We start from the raw sequence: 11,251 nt of genomic DNA on the forward strand, positions 1-11,251 counted from the left end.
GATATTCCATAAATCCAGATTTAGAGAAATTAAGAAAACTCTCATTCGAGTTTTCCAATAAGTGTAGTCCAATCCGTTAAAGAACGGTGGACGAAAGACCGAACAGCCCTCTTGAAAAGTCATTTCTCTCGGGTGTAAATCCGAAATGAGAAATACCCCGCTCTGATACCAACTGTTAGGATCGAGAGCACTAAGAGGGGGGGGGGTGAATTAGTGCAGCGGAAATCTTACAGCGATTAAAATCAAAAGCTGCGATCGTTCAAAAACTGTTATGATGCAAAAGCAAATTCTCAGTTTGTATCTAAGTGCAGTTTGCGTCTAAGCGCAGATTGCGTCTAAGCGCAGTTTTGCGTCTAAGCGCAGTTTACGTCTAAACTCAGATTTACGTCTAAACACTGTTTTACGTCTAAACGCAGATTTACGTCTAAACGCAGATTTACGTCTAAACTCAGATTTACGTCTAAACTCAGATTTACGTCTAAACGCAGATTTACGTCTAAACGCAGATTTACGTCTAAACGCAGTTTTACGTCTAAACGCTGTTTTATGTCTAAACGCAGATTTACGTCTAAACGCAGATTTACGTCTAAACGCAGATTTACGTCTAAACGCAGTTTTACGTCTAAACGCAGATTTACGTCTAAACTCAAAAACTTGTTTGTATACTCGCAGAAGGCAGTATGCAGTTGGAATCAAGACGTAAATGTGAACTGAGATCTGATGATTGAGCGAGGAAAGCCGATTTACGTCTGAATGCAGTTTTACGTCTAAATGCTGAAACTCGTTCGTAAAATCGTAGAGGACAGATTGCAGTTATCAATAGGATTAAAGTGTAAGTGTAAACTGCAAAGAAGCTCGTTCGTAAAAGCACGGAAAACAGTTCTGCAGAATCAAACGTAAACGTAAACTGTAATGTATGAAAATACGAATTTACGTCTGAATGCAGATTCGGAAGAACAGCACTTAGAACTTGTTCGTGAAAGCGCAGAGAGCAGTAGTGATGAGGGAGGTTTGCAGTAATGATAAAGTGCTCGAAAATAAACGCAAACCAGAGATTTAGAGTGGTTCGGTCAGCCTTGACCTACTCCACTTTTGGCTTCCTCCACCGATGAGGTTGCCGACGTCAACTAGGTGCCTTCCTTCAATGGGCGAAGGCCAAACTTCCCTCTTACAATTTCTCTCCTTTTGACAGGCTTAGGAGACAACCTTTACAGACCTTTCTCTCCTCACTTTACAATCAAAAACTTGAAGAACAGAAGGAGGAGACTTAAAGGCTTTACAACACTTTTGAGCTCTTTAGAATCACAGAAAAGATCACGATTTTGGTATAGGTCTGTATCTTTTCAGTGCTGAATGGGTGGGGTATTTATAGGCCCCAACCCAATTCAAAATTCGAGCTCAAAACGATCAAATCGATCAAATCCCAGAATTCTGGGATCAGGCGGTTGCACCTCTCGACTGGAGAGGTGGCACCGCCTGGCAGAGCTCGAAGACTGAGCTCTGCCGATTGCTTCTCTCTGCCAGAGCTCGAAGACTGAGCTCGATGGTTGCATCACCTGGCAGAGCTCGAAGACTGAGCTTGGTGATTGCATCACCTGGCAGAGCTCGAAACAGAGCTCGGTGGTTGCATCACCTGGCAGAGCTCCAAGCTGAGCTCAGGCTGATCCACCTCTCTGCCAGAGCTCGAAGACTGAGCTTGGTGAATGCATCACCTGGCAGAGCTCGAGACTGAGCTCAGGCTGATGCACCTCTCTGCCAGAGCTCGAAGACTGAGCTCGGTGGTTGCATCGCCTGGCAGAGCTCGGAACTTGAGCTCTGGCGGTGCAACCTCTTGGCTGGGGCGGTTGCACCTCCCAGCCTTGCAGCCCTGGCGGTTGCACCTCCTGGCTGGGGCGGTTGCACCTCCCAGCCCCACAGCCCAGGCGGTTGCACCTCCTGGCTGGGGCGGTTGCACCTCCCAACCCCACAGCCCAGGCGGTTGCACCTCCTGGTGCAATCAGGGTCCGAATGGTTCACTCCATTCGGCCCACTTTGAATCTTTTCAGGGGCCCAATTGCCCCAAGATTAAGCTAATGGGATCACCTCCCATTTTCATGCTTAATCATCATGCTAACTACGATTAACTCTAAGACAACTTCTGCAGCTTTGCTCCGATGCGTCAATCGCTTCTTCCGGCGAGTTTCCTGCCAACTTCCGTCGATCAACCGATAACCCTCGGTGATCCTTCTGCGGACATCCGGCATACTCCTGGACTTTGCGACGATCCACTTGGCGAGTTCCGACGAGCTTCGCTTGGCAAGCTTCTGGACTTCTCGGATCTGTTCTCTCTGAACCTCCGACGACCATCCGAACTTCCGTCGAACTCTCGAACTCCCAACGTGATCATGATCTTGACTCCAGCGCAACTCCTGCTGCTTGTCTTACTCTCATCGTAGTTAATCCTGCACAACAAATCAAAACTTCGATCGAGACAATTAATCCTAAGCAATTAACCAAGTTGTCCGACATGTCATTGGTCCCTCGACGCTTCGTCCGATTCTTCGGCGCATCGTCCTCTCGTGCAGCCTATTGCCCAATCGGCCAGTTGACTCCGCAACTCCGATATCCTTGGCACAATACCCGCTCTTCTTGGCCCGATGCCCGAGTTCACGGCCCGAAGCCTTCTGTCGATACGTCGACCGATCCACCGGCCCGACGTCCAATCTTCTGACATGTTCCTTCGGCACAACATGATTTTCCTGCTTTAATTGTCTCATCCTGATCGAAGCATCCTGCGTCACTCAAAACGCAGATTAAATCATAAACATATATCAAGTAGTTTCATCATCAAAATACGAGATTCAACATAATTAAGTTAGATTCAAAATTAAACTAAGTTACACTAATATTTTCAACAAATCTCTAATTTTAATAATTAACTATCATAAAATTTTAAAAAATAATACTAATCATCTTAAAAGATGTCCTAGTGATTTTGTGAAAGTTTGTCTTGGTTTTATAGAAGCTGATAAAGTTACACTAAAAATTAATCTAGGTTATACTCGATCATAGTCTTGATTCAAAAAATCTTAAATTTTAATAATAAACTATCATAAATATAATTTTATCGGACATAGTCCCGATATAGTTTTACATGGTCACTCTTGATTATGTCAGCCTATGACATATCTAGAAAAAGATCATGATTAGATCCAAATAACGTAATAGATTAGCTCTAGAAGGAAACCATCCTAGAATGTCTTAAGAGAACCTTACTGGACTTTCTGGATACAATGAAGATGGAACAATTTTCTTGAGTTTTCATCTATATCTAATCTTCACCTTTAAATACCTAAATCCATAGTGTTTTGATCCCTATTCAGCGACGTAATTATAAATCACTTCACAGCTGAATCCCCTCTAGCCAACCATCATAGTTGCCACAGAAGCCTTCAGCAAATTGACTCAGACAAGTACGAGTGGTAGAGCAGGAGTGGAGTGTATCTTCATCTCAAACTTACCGCATCTGGTGCCAATTGCACTTTAAGGACCCAAATCCCAAGTCGTGTCGACCGCACCTTCTCCAACACCAGCTCCCAGTGTCATGGCCAAATCACACCCACTACAAAATGAAGCATTACGAGGAGCATCATCACCACCTTATCCATTTGAGTCTCCATGAGAATTACAAAGGGAGTCGAAAGTTCATTTCATAGAACTCGCCTCTAAACACGGAAGCATCTTTTAAATATGAAATAGTGCCATGAAGATACGAAGAAAAAAATTAAACGAAAGAAGCTAAAGCTAATATACCTTACATTTAGTAGACTTTTATCCAAGACTATTGAATGAACCCATTCCTACGAGGATTCGACTATCGACACCAAAGACCTATGATGCTCTCTAGTAAGAGTGTCAATCGGATCGAACGAAAGCAAGAAATGCTTCCCTTATATCCATCCCTATAACCTTATTTCCCGTATGGACAAGGTGGGGGCGAGGATGGGGAATCCCCATTGGGTTAAGAATCCATGAGTTATCTATATCCTCCTAATTAATTTATTTATTTTTTTAAAAAAAAATTCTATCAAATTTAATTAACAATATGGGTTCTCAGATCATCCTAGTTGGGGGTGGGGAATCATCATCATCAGTTATTGCTCATTGTTTTCGATCGTTGATTGTCGAAGAAATCATCGTTTGTTGACGAAGAGAAAAAAAATTATAAAAACAAAGTCAAATAATTAACACGATGTCACATGTGATAAGGGATGTGATTATCACGAAAGAAGCAATATTTCACAGTAAAAAGTATTAGTTGGCTTAATTGATTAATATTTTAATAGTTTATAGTAAGATTATAGGTTTAAATTCCGTGTTCGTTGATTATCCTTGGTAAAAAAAATATTCGATATTCGATTGTTGATGCTACCAAGTGAACAAGAAATAATATTCCATGAGGCAAATGGGTTGTGGTCGGCTGTAATATTAATTAGGACGAGGAGGTTCCATATACATATGTTGGAGGCATTGACCTTTCTTTAACATATGTTGTAATTCTCATAGAATTGAGGATTATTTACAGACAAATTCCAAAGATATACGTAGCAGCTGCCGTCCGGCCAAGCGAACACGCCGCTCCCCTTCGGCACGACATTCTCCCAGTTGCCGTCGTGGCGATTGCCATTAGCCCAGATGAGCGCCCCACGGCCGGATATTACGCTGTTCCACCACTCGTCGACGTACTTGTTTCCACTCCGCCACAAGTACCGGCCACAGCCCTCCTGTAGGTTGCGCCACTAACCGCCCTCGTAAAAGTCGTCGTTGTAGTAACACAGGAGCCGGGGCAGGTGCTGCCCTCCGACTCGGTGAAGGTCCCGAAGCCTTCCATCCCGCCGGAACGGAACACCCCCCTGAAGGTCACGTTGGAGGGCCACGATAACTGTCCCTTTCCGAAAGCCTTCCCCCACCGCCACTCCCCTCGTGCATGCACCAGTCGGCCCCAAGGCACTTCGCCCGTCAGTGGGGGGAGTTCTGCTCCTCCGCGTGCATGCATCACTGACGTGTTGTCGAAGAGTCTGCAGAGCGCATCTTTTTTTTTTTTGTCTCCTCATTTTTTGAATCCGGAGCTAAGAAGATACCAATCGACCAGTTTAACAATGGATTCGATTCTTCAGTCATCTGCTTAATCATTTTTGTCTTGTACGTGCTTAGGGCCTCATCGACGAGGCAAAGAGATTTGCTTCGAGGAGTCCCGGCGGTTCTTACACCGCCTCAGCGCGTTACAACCTGTGGATGATTTGTTTGGTGGACTCTGAAGAAAGCGAGGATATAAGGATGCTGAGGTGCAGCCATCTTTACTGCACCGTCTGCATCCGTCGGTGGTGGGAGGTCTACGAGCGGATGCAAAGATGGCCGCACCTCAGCCTCCTTATTTCTTCGCTTCTTCGAAGTCCACAAAGCAAATCACACACTGGTTGTAACGCGCTGAGACGGTATAGAGAGAGAACCGGTGGGACTCCGAGATCTCTTTGCCTCCTCAAGGAGGCCCTGAGCGCACGTACAAGACAAACATGGTTAAGCAGATGATTGAAGCAAAGGACAAATCCATGCTAATCTGGTCAATTAGTATCTTTTTACTTCCTTTATTTGTAAGGATTCGGAAAATGAGGAGACAATAAAGAAAAGGGAGCTCTGCAGACTCCTCGACGATAGAAGAGATATCTGTACTTGCGAACGAAACAGAAGTTGTGATGTGCTCCCAAGTACTTGATCGAGAATAGGATCTCTATACCATCGAATGTATCATTCTATATAGAAGATATAAAAAGAAAGGGTTCGGATCCTTACCTTTTTATTTTACAAGTGTTACCCTAAAATCACTTCTTCTCTCTTCTTAAGTCACACTCTTGACCATGATTAGCAAGGAGGAGGATGGATGTATATTTATATATGAATGGGAGATATCCCTTAAAGATCTCATATATAATTTTTTTATAATGAAAATGTATTACACTACCTCTTTTAAAGATCTCCCTCGTTATCCTCTCTAATTTAAATATATTACACTATATTCTTCAAAGATTTTCTCATTCGTTAATATATCAATGAACACAAGGATATGCTTATTCACCCTTAGGAGAAAACAGAGATTTTTTCACATAAAGAAGGAAATCAATTAACTCCATGAACTATTGCATGAGGTATCTGATAATCAATGATCAAATATTATAGTTGATGAGATAATGATTTGGAGATAGCCAACTATTAGTATGTAGAACACCCTAGCAATGTTGAGACATCATCATCATTAGTATATAGTATATCTAAAAAAGTTGACATGGTTATCGTGTTAAATAAGGGATACGGATGGATAGATGGACATGATATATCATTTATTTAATTTTGTGTCAAAAGCTCCTGATTTGATATTTTATTCGAGTTAAAGATTGGTTTACAAATTGAAGTTATTTATATATTTATTATACGTTATAAAATCATTATCCGACCTTAGCTCAGTTGGTAGAGCGGAGGACTGTAGTTGGTTAAAATATCAGTTATCCTTAGGTCGCTGGTTCGAATCCGGCAGGTCGGAACATTTTAGCTTAAGTAAATTTTTTTTTATTTCTTAAAAGATATATATTATTCTTTTGATAAAATATAAAATATAAATATATATTCTAGTATTATACGTATATTAATATTGAATATATTAAATATTTCCGATACATGTAATTCAATCAATTAATAAAAATGCATCAATAAAAATTATCACATTAATATAAAATATTAATAAAACATAAAATATTAATAAAAAATAAATATATATGCTTACTCTACTGCCAATGATCCTATGCCTCCTCGGATCTTTTAAGTTCGAGTTCCAATGGCCTGAATACCCTTATGTCCACGTAGCTAAATAAGGGATACGGATGGATTGATGGACATGATGTATAATTTATTTATTTTTGTGTCAAAAGCACCTGATATGATATTTTATTCGAGTTAAGGATAGGTTTACAAATTCAAGTTATTTATATTATTGTTTTACGTTATCAAATCATTATCCGACCTTAGCTCAGTTGGTAGAGCGGAGGACTGTAGTCGGTTAAAACATCAGTTATCCTTAGGTCGCTGGTTCGAATCCGGCAGGTCGGAATTTTTTAAGTAAATTATTTTTTTTATTTCTTAAAAGATATATATTATTCTGATGATAAAAATATAATATATAAATAAATATTCTAGTATTATACGTATATTAATATTGAATATATTAAATATTTCCGATACATGTAATTCAATCAATTAATAAAAATACGTCAATAAAAATTATCACATTAATATAAAATATTAATAAAATATAAATATATATGTCTTGGTCAAACCCCTTTCGTCTTAACCCTACTGCCAATGATCCTACGCCTCCTCAGATCTTTTAAGTTCGAGTCCCAATGGCCTGAATACCCTTCTATCCACAATATGGTTCAGGAAAGAAGATTGTGATGAAAACTATTGTTGGGAAACAACTTTGAGTTGTGGCCTCGGGGCCGACGCGGCTCAATTTGGGTCCGGACGACAGGGATCTCCCTGGGGCGCTCCTCGGCCCGCTGAGGCGGTCGGGTGTGGTGTCCGATCAGGACGATGTAGCCGTCTCCTCCAGGCAGGAACTCCTCGCTTGCGCGTCCGGTGGAGACCTTCAGCCCGACCCCTCCGACGACTAAGTTAGCGATGTGGAGGGGGTTTCAGATGAAGAAGTGTTTTGGTCTGTTTTCTCCTCCTCCTTTCCTCTTCTACTGCGAGGATATTTATAGGGGAGTTTAATGATACCTGATATGCCCGCTTGTAGGGGGCAGACATGTACTCCTGGTAGCGTCTGACGTTGGAGTTGGCGTGGCGTGAAGGACTAAGCCCGAACAGGTCGTTAATGCATCTCGGCCGACGTGTCGATCAGTTTGACCAGGTGCTTGTCGGGTTGATCGGGGCGTCATCTAGGGCAGCTGACGTAAGCCCAGGTCTTGTTATTATCCTCATCAAGAACTCCTCACTTTTTGATGAGGATCAAACTAATCTTCTTATCCTCAACAATAGATTCACTGCCTTAACCAGGCAGATCCATCTAAAAATGACTCGCCAGAGCCAACAATAGATTCCCTTGCGAGGATATCTCCTCCACAATCTATGCCTTCATGAATTGATATAGCACTATGAGGTCCCCTCCCTCCCCCTCACATAACCATCCTCCCGTCTCCTGTTCTTCTCTTGCTCGTCTCCCCCTGCATAAGCATTCCTCCCTCACGGACCTCAATGCTCTTTCTTATGGGGATGGGCCAAGGTAAAAAGCTTGGGGGCCTAACAGCTTTATGGCCGAATTCTACAAAGACTAACTTGTTCTTCATTGCCAATGTCACCAACCTTACTAGGATCTCTGATTTCATACCCATATCCCTCTACAACGTCCTATACAAACTCCTCTCTAAGGTTCTCCCTAACAAATTTAAACCTTGCCTTGACACTATAATCGATCAGAATCACCCCGCCTTGACACTATAATCGATCAGAATAACAAGTTTCAATGCAATCATGAAATGAAAACCCTAACAGGTAAAATGTTGTATTCTTTCCTTAAACCCTAATCTTAATATTTGTACAGAAAATTAAAGAGATTGCTGCATGAAAATTTGTTTGAGGGATGTGATCAAACCTCAATAGTAGGCAGGATGAAGCAGAGGAAAGTGTGGAAGCTTTCAAGTGCTTCAATTTCCATGTTGTTGATCTTTGCAACACAGCCACCAAACTAAAAGTTTCTTGAAACCAACCAGTGAACAAGGATAGTTCAACATGAACTGGAATCCAATTTGGAACAGCAGAAATCATTAACCTGTGAAAATTGAGATGTTAGCAATACTTCTTGATCTAGAAAATTTCGTTTGGACCTGTACAAGTAACTCACATATGGGATGAATGTCTGTGATATGAAGGCTTGAAGTCAAAAAAGTTATCTACTAATCAATGGCATCGCAACTAAATCAGTGTTTGAAAGTAGAATCACAATATTGTCGTCCTTACACATGAATATAAGATTGACCAACCAAACAAACAATTGGCGGAGTTGAGCAATAACTCTGATGAAATGTCGATAATCCACCAAAAGCATACAATTAACACTTGAAAATTGAATCAGAATGTCGCTACCATGCCACGCTCACGAATACGAGGCTGACTAAACAAGAAACTGGCAAAGCTACATAATACTTTGATCAAGTACTAATCAGTAATCAAAAGAATAAAAGGTGCATCGCAATACCTTAAATGAATCGAATTGCTGAGGCACTTTCTTCTGATAGAAAACATGGGTCTTTCATCTTACACAGACAGATACTAGATTTCCTAGAGAGAGATTCATCAATTACCCGTTTCACTACATTTGCTGAAACAAAGCCAAATCTATGTGTAAAGACAGACCTTAGAACTCTTTAGAAGGTTGAAAACTCAGCAAAGTTGGCCAAGGAAATGAAGCCGATGATCCTCATATCTTCCAGCAGTCCTGATTTATCTCTTTTTCATAATTAGATCCAACTTATATCAGCACATTTGACCTAAACGTCACCTGTGTCAGAGTAGCAAGAACTTCAGTCATTTAGGAATTCTTTAAATGTTCAACATCAGATAATGGCAGTGTGCCAAAGACCCTATCGAGCTCATTCAAGTACTTTGACTAGAGCACCTCCCATTCTTGTTGTGCCTAGAAGTGCAAGATGATGGTTGCTGCTGAAACTGAATACCGATAACATCAGCTCACTTAAAACTTTGATACTTGAGAGAACAGTGAAGAAGCCTTCAATGGCTGAGGCTAGCCAATACAAAGTAAACTAGATCCTTCCACTGCTCTTTTCAATTGGCAACACCAAGCCTGTTATTGATCAGTGATTAGCAACCAAAACTTTTGATGCTGGGCATGTACCTGATGAAGTAATGATGAACATACCAAGCTGATTGATATCAAACCTTGAAATGTTGCAAATTTTTTTAATATAAAGCAGGAAAAATTATTATGTTCGTATTGAGAGATTCTAATACATAGTTGGTAACATGAACGAAAACAATACTGCAAGTGAAGAATTATTTTGTAAGCCCAAAGAGAAACCGAAAAGGAGAAAATTTGACTGCATGTGATGGAAGACACAATGACAGAAAGTACGAAATGGATATACAACATTAACAATGGATGATCCAGTTAAAAAGAGCAAATATGAAATCTAGTTTTATGTGTTTGCTCTCAAGTTGGAGCTCCAGTATCTTTGGTGCATAAGTAGGTATACAAATTCAGGCTGACCTCATCTGATACATGGTACTCGATGTTAATATAAGATTACCTCCTCGTCATGTCATCACAAGAGTGCTACAACTCATGAAGATGATACGCACAACCCCTCTGATTTCATCTTGTTATTGGTCTAACTCTCACCTCCTACCCGGGCACTTGTTGGCCAAGAATGTTTGTACAATTTAAAGCGACGGTGATCACAATTTTTGGCACAACATTTTGGAAATTCTTGATTTATTATTGTTGCGATCAATGTTACAATCAGTAGACTTTGGTATCCAGCAGCATGGGATATCTGAGGCAGTTGAAGATCATCAAATGCAGCAGTAAACATAAAAATAAAATCACGCATTGGCATATACACAAATGCAAGCTGTATACAGAAATCAGATCCAGAACATTCAAAGACGAGGAACTAATACCGAAGGGCTAAGAGAACAAATTTGACGCACCTGTCTTTGATGCCCGCCGAAGCTAGCACGAATATGGTCATCCACCGGAGCGTATGCTCCTGCAAACACTCTCGGAAATAGCCCAACGCCAAAATCAACAGCCTCTTCATTCGTGAAAGCCCTTTCCTCTCTGGGAATTTAAGGCGCAAGCAAACATCAAGAGAGCTGACCATGACTTCCGTACACGGGCGCTCGGGAAACCTAATCGAACAAACCTCGCGGAGGACCTCGTAGATCTGCCGCTCCTTCATGGGGAAGATACCCTGGAAGCGACCTCGACGCGTCACCGGAGCCACCTCCTCGACACCGACAGGAACAGCCCCGCGATGGTCGGGACACGAGAGGGTAGGGTCGGTACGCTAGTCCGCTAAGGACCGAAACAGCGACAAAAGGCGAGGCGGGGATTGGAGAGCCAACGAACGAAGAGAAACCATCCGTCTGCGATACACACGGACTACCAGTGCGTCCATGCATTGCAAAGCATTCCCCCATGAAA

General features: G+C 41.6%; 2 non-coding genes across 2 annotated transcripts; both read left to right on the top strand.

The window, feature by feature from the left end:
- Positions 1-6,483: 6,483 nt before the first annotated feature.
- Positions 6,484-6,574, top strand: TRNAY-GUA (transfer RNA tyrosine (anticodon GUA)). Its single transcript is given in 2 exon segments — positions 6,484-6,520; positions 6,539-6,574. It is a non-coding gene; the product is annotated as a tRNA-Tyr (tRNA).
- Positions 6,575-7,046: 472 nt separating this feature from the next.
- Positions 7,047-7,137, top strand: TRNAY-GUA (transfer RNA tyrosine (anticodon GUA)). The gene is given in 2 exon segments: positions 7,047-7,083; positions 7,102-7,137. It is a non-coding gene; the product is annotated as a tRNA-Tyr (tRNA).
- The last annotated feature ends 4,114 nt before the right edge of the window (positions 7,138-11,251 follow it).

Source organism: Musa acuminata, chromosome BXJ3-3, assembly GCF_036884655.1.
Source record: "Musa acuminata AAA Group cultivar baxijiao chromosome BXJ3-3, Cavendish_Baxijiao_AAA, whole genome shotgun sequence".
In the NCBI taxonomy this organism is placed as follows: domain Eukaryota; kingdom Viridiplantae; phylum Streptophyta; class Magnoliopsida; order Zingiberales; family Musaceae; genus Musa; species Musa acuminata.